This window comes from Leucopleurus acutus, assembly GCF_964270905.1.
Source record: "Leucopleurus acutus genome assembly, chromosome: 4".
Taxonomy (NCBI): Eukaryota; Metazoa; Chordata; class Mammalia; order Artiodactyla; family Delphinidae; genus Leucopleurus; species Leucopleurus acutus.
The window spans coordinates 68,285,549-68,298,540 of NC_139146.1; positions in this window are offsets into that span (position 1 = coordinate 68,285,549).

Below are 12,992 nucleotides of genomic sequence, written 5' to 3' on the forward strand. Positions count from 1 at the left end.
TTTCTCAGTTCAACACACTTGTGAGGGAGGGCCTATTAAATGCCAAGCACTAAGCTCTGTAGACAAAAATGACAAAGATAAGGATCCTACTATCAAAGGGCTTAGATTCAATAGTCTCTGGGGAAGAACTTATCCTCATTTTTCAGATAAAGAAAAGTGCAACTCACAAGTTTATTACTTAAGTTATAAAGCTATTAAGTGGTGGAGGGCCTATCTGACTGAAAGATACATGCTTCCCAAAAGTGCCTTATAAGGAAGAATCACTTAGGATGCCTGTTAAAAAGATTCCCCGGACCTTTCCCTGGACATGGTGTTTCAAAAGATATGAAATGGGGTCCACGGAATCTGCACAAATATCACAGGTGATTCTTACAATCAGGATACATTTGGAAAATAACATCATACAAGACGACTGCATTGCACAGAGGTTCAAGTAAGCGTCTCAGACCAAACACAGGCACGTTCTGCTTTCTTAAACTCTTCCGCGAGTCTACAGTTCAGTTCTAAAAGTCCCAAATGAATCACCTCACCCAGAGAAAAGTAGAATGCCACATGTGTTCAGATTTTTAAATGTCTTTTTCCAGTTTTTGCCAATCCTCACACATCTGAACTGCTGCTGCGGTCGACCATTCTCTGACATCTTGACCCGACAGCACTCAAAAAATGACACAGCACCACCCCTGCCCTCATCTTCCTCTGGTGCTGATTCATTTTGGGTGTGCGTCCCTTGGACAAAGAGCTGCCAAACACAAACCTGAACTTTAAAGCTGGATGGGAACTTCTAGACGACTTGGGTTACACAGCTATTTTAGAATCTGTACTAGAATCTGGAATCTAGGCTTACAGAATCCCTGCTCTGCGCTTTTTCCCTAAAACAAACTACACCTGACCTCAAAAGATTCCTGAAGCCCGACCAGGAAGGGGGCTCTCAGAGCAGGGATCCAGGTCAGGGTCCCGACGAGAGGCGAGAAGCAGCAGAGAAGGCTGTGGTCCCTGCCCGGAAGGCGAGGGCTGCAAACTCACCTCACCTGCCAGGCCGCTGGGCCCGTCTCTCCTTAAACCCTAACGAATGCAAATGAGGATGACTATTACGAATTTGTAACAAGTGTCAGGAGAAGACTGCCAAAGAGCAGGGGCCAGGAAAGCCCCGTCCCGAAGAGGACGACCAGTCAAGTTGGAGGCTCCCGGGACCCCCATCCGCCCGGCGTCCCCGTCTCCGCATAGAGCCCACCGGTGGGTGCAACAAACAGCCGGGCCCCCGCCCGACTCCCCTTCCAGGCCCTTCCAGTGTACTCACCTGCCGACCCACCGGCTCTTCTGAGGCTGGAACAGCGAAAACAACCAGCAGGCAGTCAGCCCGGAGAAACACCAGCCGGCGCGAGGAGCGTAAAGCGTAAGGACCCGGATGTAAATCTAGGCGCCGAGGAGAAGGCGGAGCGGCCTGCGGGTGCTGCGCATGCGCGCTGGTGCTGCGCATGCGCGCGCCTCCGGCTCGCCCAGGGTGAGCTGCAAAGAGGTCTTTGAGTTGCGCGAGACCGGAAGTCTTTACTTAACGTGAGTCTCAAGTTGTTGGGTCATCACCTCGACGTTGTTCGTTTTTCATCTCTCATAGGTTGAATGGCGGTAGATTCTTTGGGTTTATGAGATTTAGCATGTAGGACTACAGTGCTCATACATAAGCATTACTTTAGTTGCTGCTTATAATAGCAATATGAATTCTTGTCTCTCTACCCCAAGCTATTGAATGTCTACTTTGCAAGCACAATGACAACTAAGCGCTTTTTATCAATAAGCTCATCAAAGTTAAATTTAACATGCTGCAGAAAGGCAAATCTTGGAGTGGCTCAATAAGCGTAAACTCTAGAAGGAAATTCTGATGAGATACGAATTTGTGCTGAGATTCTAGGAAAGGGGTAGAGGAAGCAGAATCTGCTTTTTACTGAGTATCATAGATCTTTGTTCATGAGGTGGATGGAAGGAAGCAGGGCTGGGGAAGTTATTGTTAAGAAAGCAGCAGTCACTCAAAGGAAGGGTCTTGTGGCCTCACCAGGTCCCATTAGAAACGCTGTTTAGAGTTCTGGGGTGACAGGCAGACTCAAGTTTCCTTGGACACTGCAAAGTTAAGATAAATGTGTAATGCTACAATCCCAAATTCCTTATCTGAAGTTCTGCACCTGGGTTGTAAATCCACCCAGCTTCTCTGGATCAAATGAACCCCCCTGGCTCACATTTTTAAGGCAAGAGTAGAATGTTCCATTCTCAGATAAAACTTCAAACAGCAAAATTTCTCACAAACTGGTACTAGGGGACAGAGTTTTTTGGCACTATAGCTTTGAGTTAGTTTACAAAGACAGTTTCAAATACCACCCCAGTACTATAATTTATCATCTAACAAAAATCTAGTGTGCATCTACTGTAGTCAAAAAACCTACAAATAATAAAAAGAGCCTTGCAGGGAATATTATTGGAGCATAGAGTGATATTTGTGAAATGTATTCTTTCTCAATGGTTTTACTTCTTCATGTGTTTCTGACACTAGAAAAATAAGTTCTGTCCCTGCTGTAAGTGCTGACAATGGTTAATTCTGCTTTGATTGCACTGTTTCATGTCCTGTCTTCCTTTTCTCCCAAGTTGGTGTTTCTCACCTCTTGCAGCCCATATGCCATGCTTTGTATAAGATTAAAGCAAGAAATTACTGCCATCAAAAGCAAAATATTTAATACTAAACAGAAAAAACTTGTTTTTGACAAGGACAGGGACAAGTATGCTGAGTCACTCATTTTTCCATTCAATAAATATTTAGTGATTATTTGTCAGACACCAACATGAGGAAAACAGACACACAGCCTTTGCTGTCAGTGAACTAAGAGTCTTGTGGGGATACAGACATTACCCAGCAAATCCTAGTAAAGGAAAGTAGTCTCAGTCATGAGACTCTAATTGAGACATTCCTTTATGTTTGGGGATGACCTGAGCGTAGAAAGAACCTGTGTCTTGTCCTCCAGATAAAGCCCCAAGGAATGATAAGATTAACAGAAAGATCCTCTGAACCAAGGTTTTAGGTGAAGAGTTTGGTAGGAAAATTTTAACAGGCTATCACCCAGGGAAGGTGATAGATTTACAGCGGCATAAGAGCAGTACAGTAGAGGTAGTTAGATAGGTGACAGGAAAATATGCCTGATGACAGCCCTGGTCTACTACAGGTCACAAAGAGAAGCATCAAACAGCAGTCATACCCTGTCATCTTGATAGCTGGCACGGAGCTGAAGTTAGCTGATACAGAGCCTGAAATAGTGCTTCAGTCAACATGTATCATGCAAATGGAGGCCGATGGACAAAAGATGTTTCAGCAGACACCAATGGGGATATATACTGAAGACCAAAATGCAGAGGAAGAGATACCTATACATTAAGTGGATGTCAGAGAAGAGAAAATGGCCCCAGAACAGATGCCTCCACCGATGTAGATGCCAGTAGCCTCCCCACCTTAGATGCCATCCTAAGTCAAAGGTGGGGAAGAGGGATAGAAATGACAGAATTTACATTTGAAATGACTAAGGAAACACTAAAACAATTAAATGAACCTGAAAGATAACTTTTGTTTCCTGCTCTCATGAGAATGGGGCTTGAGGGAGAGATTTAAGTAAAAGTTACATTAAAACTGTATATTATATAGAGATATTACAGAAAAATAAGAAATGGCACATTGGAATTTATGGCCTATGCAATTTCTATATGCTACAAAAGGTTTTAGCAGGGTATACCATGATCAGATTTGTATGTAAAACAAAAATTACCCTGTATGCCTGTAAAGAATAGACTGAAGTTGGGTCAGGAGTAGATCAGGGAAAGCTGGATTTTGCCAGAATGAATACAGAGGGGGAAACTGTAAGCCCAGGAAATAGTTTGCACAAAGGTATGCAGGCAGGAAAGTAAAAGGCATATATATGGAATTCTGAATGACTACCAAGTGGCTAAGATAGGATGTATTTCAAAAACTAGAGAAAATGAATCTGGAAGGCTATGCATACAAGTTGGACTTTATATTGTAAGCAGTGGGGAACCACTTAAGCTTTACGAGTGTAGTAAAGACTAGCAGATTGTGTTTTAGGAAGAAGGAAGTAGAATGGGTGGGGATTGTATGATAGCAGCAAAAATCCAGACACAAAAAGACTCTAGGCTCATTTTGTATTTTCCCTGCCCCAGCCATAGTACTAGGCATTTCACTAATCGCTGAGAGTTTTTGGTTTTGCTTTGTTTTGTTTTGTTTTTTATCAAGAATGTTAGATTTTACCAAACACTTCCTGCATCTATTGAAATGATGGTGTGGTTTTCCATTTTAATCTGTTGGTGAATTATGGTGATTGATTTTTGAATATTAAATATACCTTGCATTGCTGAGATGAAGCTGACTTGGGCATGGTTTTTCTTGTCATGGTCATGGACTTTCAGTCAGAAGCAACTAGACATTTGCCTGGATAGTTTTTGACAAATGACTCTTTCCCCAAGAGTGGCTTGAGTACTAGGCAAGAGTTCTGAATTAGACAAAATAAAAAATAGCCTTTCAGTGGCTTCTTCCAAGTTTCTTGTGTCTTAAAGAGAGAGGTAGGGCTTCCCTGGTGGCACAGTGGTTGAGAGTCCGCCTGCCGATGCAGGGGACACGGGTTCGTGCCCCGGTCCAGGAGGATCCCACATGCCGCGGAGAGGCTGGGCCTGTGAGCCATGGCCACTGAGCCTGCGCATCTGGAGCCTATGCTCCTCAACGGGAGAGGCCAAGACAGTGAGAGGCCCGCGTACCGCAAAAAACAAACAAACCAAAAAAAAAAAAAAAAAGAGAGAGAGAGGTAAAATAATAATGGCTGTTTTGGGGAATGAGGGTTTGAAAGTGCTCCAGCCCAGTTTTTCTCCCTCTAGTACTTGGAATGTAAACTTGTTGTTTTTGTTTTTGTTTTTCCCAAGGCTACCATAGTTCTGGGAGCAGGGGATGGGATACTGGTAAGTTAAAACAAACAAAACTGACCGTTCTTATTGATAGTCCTTCAACTTTCATGAAAAAGCCTCCCAGGTTGCTGAAAGACTTTCAGTAGTCTTCACAGTTTTCAGAAATGTAGATTTTTACAGTTTGTCAGTTTTCTTTTTGTTTTTATGGGGGGATACATTTTTGGATATCCTTACCCTGACATTTTTGCTGAAGTCCTCAATTGATTACTTTTTGAGTGAGCGTTGACAGTTTGTCTTTCAAGGATTTTTAAAATTTATGTTGCCAAAATTATCGGCATAACACTGTAACATTCGTTGTTATCTGTGCAATCCTTAGTGATTTCACTGCTCTCATTTCTGATATTGGTAAATTGTATCTTCATTTTTTTTCTCCCTAATCACCATGGTAAGATGTTTATTAATTTAATTGATCTCTTCAAAGAACCAAATTTTGGATTGATTGAGTTTTGCATTGCTTTCTGTTTTCCATTTCATTGATCTCTACTCTGATCTTTACTATTTCCCAAGGTCTGCTTACTTTGGGTTGAATTTTCACTTCTTTTTCTAGTTTCTTAAGTGGAAGCTAGGATTATTGTTTTGCAACCTTTGTTATTTTCTCATATATACTTGTAGTGCTGTATATTTCCCCTCTTAGAACTGCTTTAGTGGCATCCCACAAATTTTTATATCTTGTCTTTTCATTTTCATTCAGCAGAAAATTCTTTCTAATTTCGTTTTTGATTTCTTTTTGACCCACAGATTATTTAGAAGTGTATTCTTAGTTTCCAAATATTTGGATATTTTCCAGATAGCTTTCTGTTTTTTATTTTACTTCATTTTTCTTCAAAGAACATCCTTTGTATGACTTAATTTTTTAAAAATATATTAAGATTTTTTGTGGCCCAGAATATGGTATATTTTCAAGTTCATTAGAAAAAAAAATGTGAATTCTATTTTGGGGTGGATTACCCTGTTCGGTAAATTAGGTGAAGTTGGTTGATAGTGTTCAAATTTCCTATATCTTTACTGATTTTATGTTACTAATTTTATGAATTAATGAGAGAGTAGTTTTGAAATTACAGACGTTTGTGTATTTTTTGTTGCCATTTTATCAGTGTTTGGTTCCTGTCTTCTGATGCTCTGTTATTAGGTACATAAACATTTAGGTTTATTATGTACTCTTGATGAATTAAATACTTTATCATTATGAAAGGATCTTCTTTATCTTGAGTGATATTCTTTGTTCTGTAATCTTCTTTGTCTGATATTAGTATCATCATTCCAACATTTTTTTGATTAGTGTTTGAATGGAATATATTTTCCATTCTTTTAACTTATTCACATCTTTATGTTTAAAGTTTAAAAAAAACAGATTTATTGAGGTATGATTGATATACAAAAACTGCACATATTTAAAGTGTACGAGTTGATGCATTTGGGCATATGCATACACCTGTGAAATCATCATCATAATCTAGGAAATAAACATACCCATCACCTCCAAAAATGTGCATATGTCTCCCTCTTGGCTTTAGTTAACATGAGATCTACCCTCTTAACTAAAATTTTAAGAGTGCAGTACAGTATTGTTAATGTAATAGGCACTATGTTACACAGCAAATCTCTAGAACTTGTTCATCTTACATAACCGAAACTTTGTATACATTGAACAACAAATTCTATTTTCTCCTGCCCCTAGCTTCTGGCAACCAATGATCTATTCTCTGCGTCTATGAGTCTGGCTATTTTAGATACCTCATATACGTAGAATCATGCATTATTTGTCCTTCTATGACTGGCTTAATCAAAGCATAATGTACTTCTAGTTCATCCATGTTGTCTCATATGGCAGAATTTCCTTCATTTTAAGGCTCAGTGATATTTCATTGTATGTGTATATCACATTTTATTTTTTATCCATTCATCTATTGATGAATATTCAGATTGTTTCCATAGTTTGAATATTGAGAATAATGCTTTAGTGAACATGGGAGTTAAGGTATCTCTTGGAGATCCTCATTTCAGTTCTTTTGGATATATACCCGGAAGTGAAATTGCTGTATCATATGGTAGTTCTGTTTAGTTTTTTGAGGACTCTGTTTTCCGTAGTGGCTACCAGCAATGTCCAAGGGTTCCAATTTCTCTATATCCTCACCAATATTTGTTATCTTCTTTGTGAGGGTCAAGGGGATAATAGCCATCCTAACTGGTGTGGCAGGATAGCCACTGTGGTTTTGATATGCATGTCCCTCATAATTAGTGATATTGAGCACTTTTTCATTTTGGTCATTTTTATGTCTTCTTTGGAGAAATATCTATTCAACTCCTTTGCCAATTATTTGAGTCATTTGTCATTTTGCTATTGAGTTGTAGGAGTTCCTTATATATTCTGGATATTAGCCCCTTACCAGATATGTGGTCTGAAAATATTTTCCCCCATTCCGTAGGTTGTCTTTTCATTCTGTTGATTGTCTCCTTTGCTGTGCAGAAGGTTTTTGGTTTGATGTAGTGTTGCTTGTTTATTTTTGCTTTGCTGCCTGTGCTTTTGGTGTTATCTTCAAGAAATCATGGCCAAACCAATGTCAAGAGTCTTTTCCCCCATGTTCCTTCTAGGAGTTTTACAATTCAGGTCTTATGTTTAAGTCTTCAATCTTTTTTGAATTGATTTTTGTATCCATTTCATGATTTTGCTTGTGGATATCCAGCTTTCTAAACACCATTTGTTGAAGAGACAGTTCTTTCTCCATTGTGTACTCTTGGCTCCCTTGTCAAAGATCAGTTAATCACTTATACTTGGGTTTACTTTTGGGTTCTCTATTCTGTTCCATTGGCCTATATGTCTATCTTTATGCCAGTTCCATACTGTTTTAATTACTATAGGTTCACATTATATTTTGAAATTGGGAAGTGTGATGCCTCCAGCTTTGTTGTTCTTCCTCAAGATTGCTTTTATTCTTTGGGGTCTTTCTGGCTTAATATCACTTATAGGATTTTTTTTTCTAATTCTGTAAAAAATACCATTGGGATTTTGATGGGGATAACATTGAATCTGTAGATTGCTTTGGGTAGTATGGACATTTTAACAATATTAAGTCTTCCAATCCATTAATGTGGGATGTCTTTCCATTTATTTATGTGTTCTTTAATTTCTTTCATCTGTTTTTTGTAGTTTTCAGTGTTTTGTAGTTTTCAGTCTTTCATCTGCTTGATTAAGTTTATTCCTAATTACTTTATTCTTTTTGGTACTATTGTGAATGGGATTGTTTTCTTAATTTCCCTATATGGATAGTTCTTTGTTAGTGTAGAGAAACAAAACTGATTTTTACCTGTTCATTGTATACCCTGAAACTTTACTGAATTCATTTATTAGTCCTAACAGTTTTTTTGTGGAGTCTTTAGAGTTTTCTGCATATAGGATTAGGTCATCTACAAACAGAGATAATTTACTTCTTTCTTTACATTTTGGATGTCCTTTATTTCTTTTTCTTGCCTAATTGCTCTCACTAGGACTTCTAATATTACATTTAAAAGTGGCAAGAGTAGGCATCCTTGCCTTCTTTCTGATCTCAGAAGAAAAGCTTTCAGCTTTTCACCACTTACTATGATGTTAGCTTTGGGCTTACTATATATGGTCTTTGTCATATTGAGGTAAGTAACTTCTATACCTTGTTTGTTGAGAATTTTTATCACAGAGGTGTGTTGAATTTTGTTAAATGCTTTTTCTGTATCTATGATGATAATCATGTGATTTTTGTCCCGTATTCTGTTAATGTGGTATATTATGTTAATTGATTGGAATATGTTGCACCATTCTTTTTTTTTTTTAACATCTTTATTGGAGTATTATTGCTTTACAATGGTGTGTTAGTTTCTGCTTTATAACGAAGTGAATCAACTATACCTATACATATATCCCCATATCTCCTCCCTCTTGCATCTCCCTCCCACCCTCCCTATCCCACCCCTCTAGGTGGTCACAAAGCACTGAGCTGTGTTGCACCATTCTTGAATCTCAGGGGTAAATCCCACTTTGTCATAAAGTACGATTTCTTAATATGCTGTTGGATTCAGCTTGCTAGTATTTTGTTGAGGATTTTTGCATTTAGTTCATCAGGGGTATTGGCCTATAGTTTTCTATTTTTCTCTTTTGATTATATGTCTCTCATATTTATTATTTCCCTTCTTCTAATAACTTTGGGTTTGGTTTATTTTTCTTTTTCTAGCTCTTTGAGGTGTAAAGTTAGGTTGAGCTTTTTTCTTATTTTTTAATGTGGGAATTTATCACTATAAACTTCCTTCTTAGAACTGCTTTTGTTCCATCCTTGTTTGATTTATTTGTTATTCAAGAGAGTGTTGTTTAATTTCAACATATTTGTGAATTTTCCTTCTTCTGTGATTTCTAGTTTCATTCCATTGTGGTCAGAAAAGATATTTGATGTGATTTCAGTCTTCTTAAATTTGTTAAGACATGTTCTGTGGCCTAATAAAATACAGGGTATTTTCCATCTCAAACACTGTAGTTTTCATCTCTAAAAATTTGATGGAAGTTTTTTTTATTGTCCATGTTTCTACTTAATATATTCAATCTTTTCTTTAGCTTCTTGAACATATAGAATATAGTTAAGATAATTTTTTAAGGTCCTTGTCTACTAAGTTTATTATTTGTGTCATTTCTAGTTCTCTTTCAATTGATTGATTTATATGTTTTATTCTAATTGTGGGAACAGGAACTATGTCTGTCTCTATGAGTGGCTCTGACACTGTTTCCTCTAATCTTTTCAGGTGGTTCTCTCAGCCTCAGATAGTTTCCTTAGCTGTGTTTGCTGATCAGTACTGAACTGAATACTCCAGGGGAACACTCTTCAGAACTTTAGAGTTCTCTCTGTGTGCATCTTGCTTCTCTGTGGTACTCTGCCTTGCAAACTCTAGCTACCATGGCTTCCCTGGATTCTCATCTCTCAACACAGAGACACCATGGGTCTCTGCCTGCATCTCCTTTCCCTATGCTACAGTGTGGAAACTTTCTCTAGACATTAACCTGGGGCAATTGTAGGGCTCACTTTTTTGTTTCTCATCACTCAGCTATACCAGTCCTTCATTGCCTGATGTTTTGTGTCTTGAGAGATGTTGTTTCATTCTCTTTTTTTGCGGTATGTGGGCCTCTCACTGTTGCGGCCTCTCCCGTTGCGGAGCACAGGCTCCGGACGTGCAGGCTCAGCGGCCATGGCTCACGGGCCCAGCCGCTCCGTGACATGTGGTATCTTCCCGGACTGGGACACGAACCTGTGTCCCCTGCATCGGCAGGCGGACTCTCAACCACTGCGCCAGCAGGGAAGCCCTTTCATTCATATTTTGTCCAGCTTTTTAGTTGTTTAAGTCAGAAGGGTGAATCAGATCCCTCTGACTCTATCTCAGCTGGATTTAAAGAATGGCTGGATCCTCGAAACACAATTTAATGAATTCTTATGACCCAAATTCTGTTTAATTCTGAAAAGTAAATTGCTGTGGCCAGTGAAAAAGCAATAAATTTTCTTCTGCTTGTTGTTACAACCTATTTGCTTCCTATAAAAGTGACTATTAAACTTTCAGAGACTTCGTTGAAAATCATTATCAAGAATTACATATTGTATGTCAAGCATAAAACCTGATAGAAAAAAAAAGTTATGTTCATGGAATCAAGTTCAAATTTCTCAGAAAATAAAAAGATTTTATTTCGAAGTTTTATACCAATTAAAATTTAATATCTTTCTTAATACTTTATATTTCATTTTTTTGTCTGACTTTTGTAATATGAAGAAATTAATAAAATTTTCCACTAGCCTGATATAGATGCCCTCAAAACTCCTTTAGTTTACTTCAGTGTGCTGTACATATTTGATCTTTCTCTGTGTGTCCCATTACATGAAAACGTTTGTAACCTCTCACATGAAAAGTGAGTCTAAATCTTGAAAGACCCTTTGCTATAAGTAGCAACTGTAGAGGTGGGGATGAGTGTGAGTGAGCTCATGACTGTTGGTAGGGGGCACCCAGAATGTTTGTGTGTGTGCATAAATGTGTGTTTTAGTTTTCCTTGTTCAGAAGGTGTAGTAAAAGCAAAAGGAAGGTCAGATTTGATTTAGAAAGGAGATCATTTTATAGTCATCATTGCACTACTAGACATCTTGTAGCATACTGATTGCAAAAATGGCTTCAATCCTCTAATCTCTCCTTAGATCCACACTCTGTCTATTGTGACTGTGCTTGGCGGTGGCTTATTTTACATGATTGTTATAGCAATTGCTTACTGATACACATCTGTTGTAATGCATTGGAGAAAGAATTCAATAATATGCGGATCCTTCCACACTCAAATGTGTTGGCAAAGCTCTCACAGATGTTGGGTATATCTGCTGAGCTGGGCTTCTTGACTCCCAAGCAAAGATGTTGCCTTACCTTTTGCATCATGCAGGAGTGAATGTTTGTCAGATCAGGTACATTGGCTCATGACTCTGGTCTCCATGGGCAAGGCAGGCAGTGAAAGCTGCCTTAAAATTTCATAAGCTTTCATTCATAATTTTAGCCAGATATTTGAATATACGATAAAATGAGGCAAAGCATTCCCAGGGCAAAGTGGAAAATGCTCCTATCATCCATTTTTAAAAGGAAATATGATACATAGTCTGAGAAGGCAAATGGGGGATTTAGATCTTTAATGTAAGTGGGGTTTTGGGTCAGTCATTTGGTTGTAAAGAGAGACTGGGAAACTTGACTTGAAGCTACCTTTGCAGAGCAGGCTCTTTGTTTTAAATTAGATTTTAGGTTTATTTAGGGTTGTTTGGGGTTTGATATACTTGGGGGAGGGGTTAAAGTCACCATGCATAAGACTAACCTTAACTAGGGGTCCCCCAACCTCCAAACACTGAGGTAGAATAAGAGAATACTCTTATAGTTAGAATAAAAGGGGTTGGGCAATTGAGTAAATGAGAAATACACAGTGGTCCTCACACTTAGGAATGAGGGGACAACCTCCTGATAATTGTTAAGGGTGAAACAATAGTCTATGTGTAAAAGGTAGAATGCTAGAATGGATGATTACTGACTTAAATGTTTCATTGAAATCAAATTCTCTTAAGATCTGCCTACTATGGTTTATATCTTATCATATCTGCTTTTATTATAGAAAGTTTCATTATGGGCCATATTGTCATCTATCTGCAAGCCATCACAATTAAGTTTCTGCTCCTTTAAATTAAAACAAGAACTTTTGTTTTCAAAACCCACAAAAAGTAAGTAAAATTTAAGAAATTTATGTCAGCTCTGAGATTTTCAGAGGATTTCTTTAGATAAGAATCATAAAAATGCAGATGGTAAGAATATATAATTGGATTTAGGGAATTTCAATTTTAATAACATAGACTAAAGCACTGTCTCTTGTCTATAATTTAATAAGGAAAATTTTCCTGGGATCATAAACTATGAAATTATAGCCTCAGAGGCTTCTCAATGACAACTAACACTAAGATTAAATAAGAGCTTTAGAATTAAACATCACAGCAGCATTTTATTGAAGATTATATCTTTGTAAATAGTAGCTATAAAACTAAATCAATGGATTATGAAATTTTTACCACTAGAAGTTAAGGAGAAGAGTTTATGGCAAGCTAAATCAATAATTTAAGATTGTAGACTAAAGAAATTAGTGGCAATATTTTTTAGCTGATAAAAGTATTTGTACCATATAATGAAATGCTAAATCTTCATACAGAAGTTTTCAAATGGAATGTAAACTTATGTAATAATTAAAGTAAGTCCTAAATAATCTCCATGAGGATAGGGACCTTGTAGGTATTGTCCACAGCTGTGGACTCAGCATCCAGCCTAGCACCTGGCCCATAGCGAGTGTGTGATGTTCACCGTGTTGTACTGAATATTTCGATTTAAAGTTGGAGCTGCTATGCTACACTTAGACACAAGAGGGCATGATGGAACCTGGTATAGGACAGGCTGTGCTGATTTTCTTATAAACTGTGGTT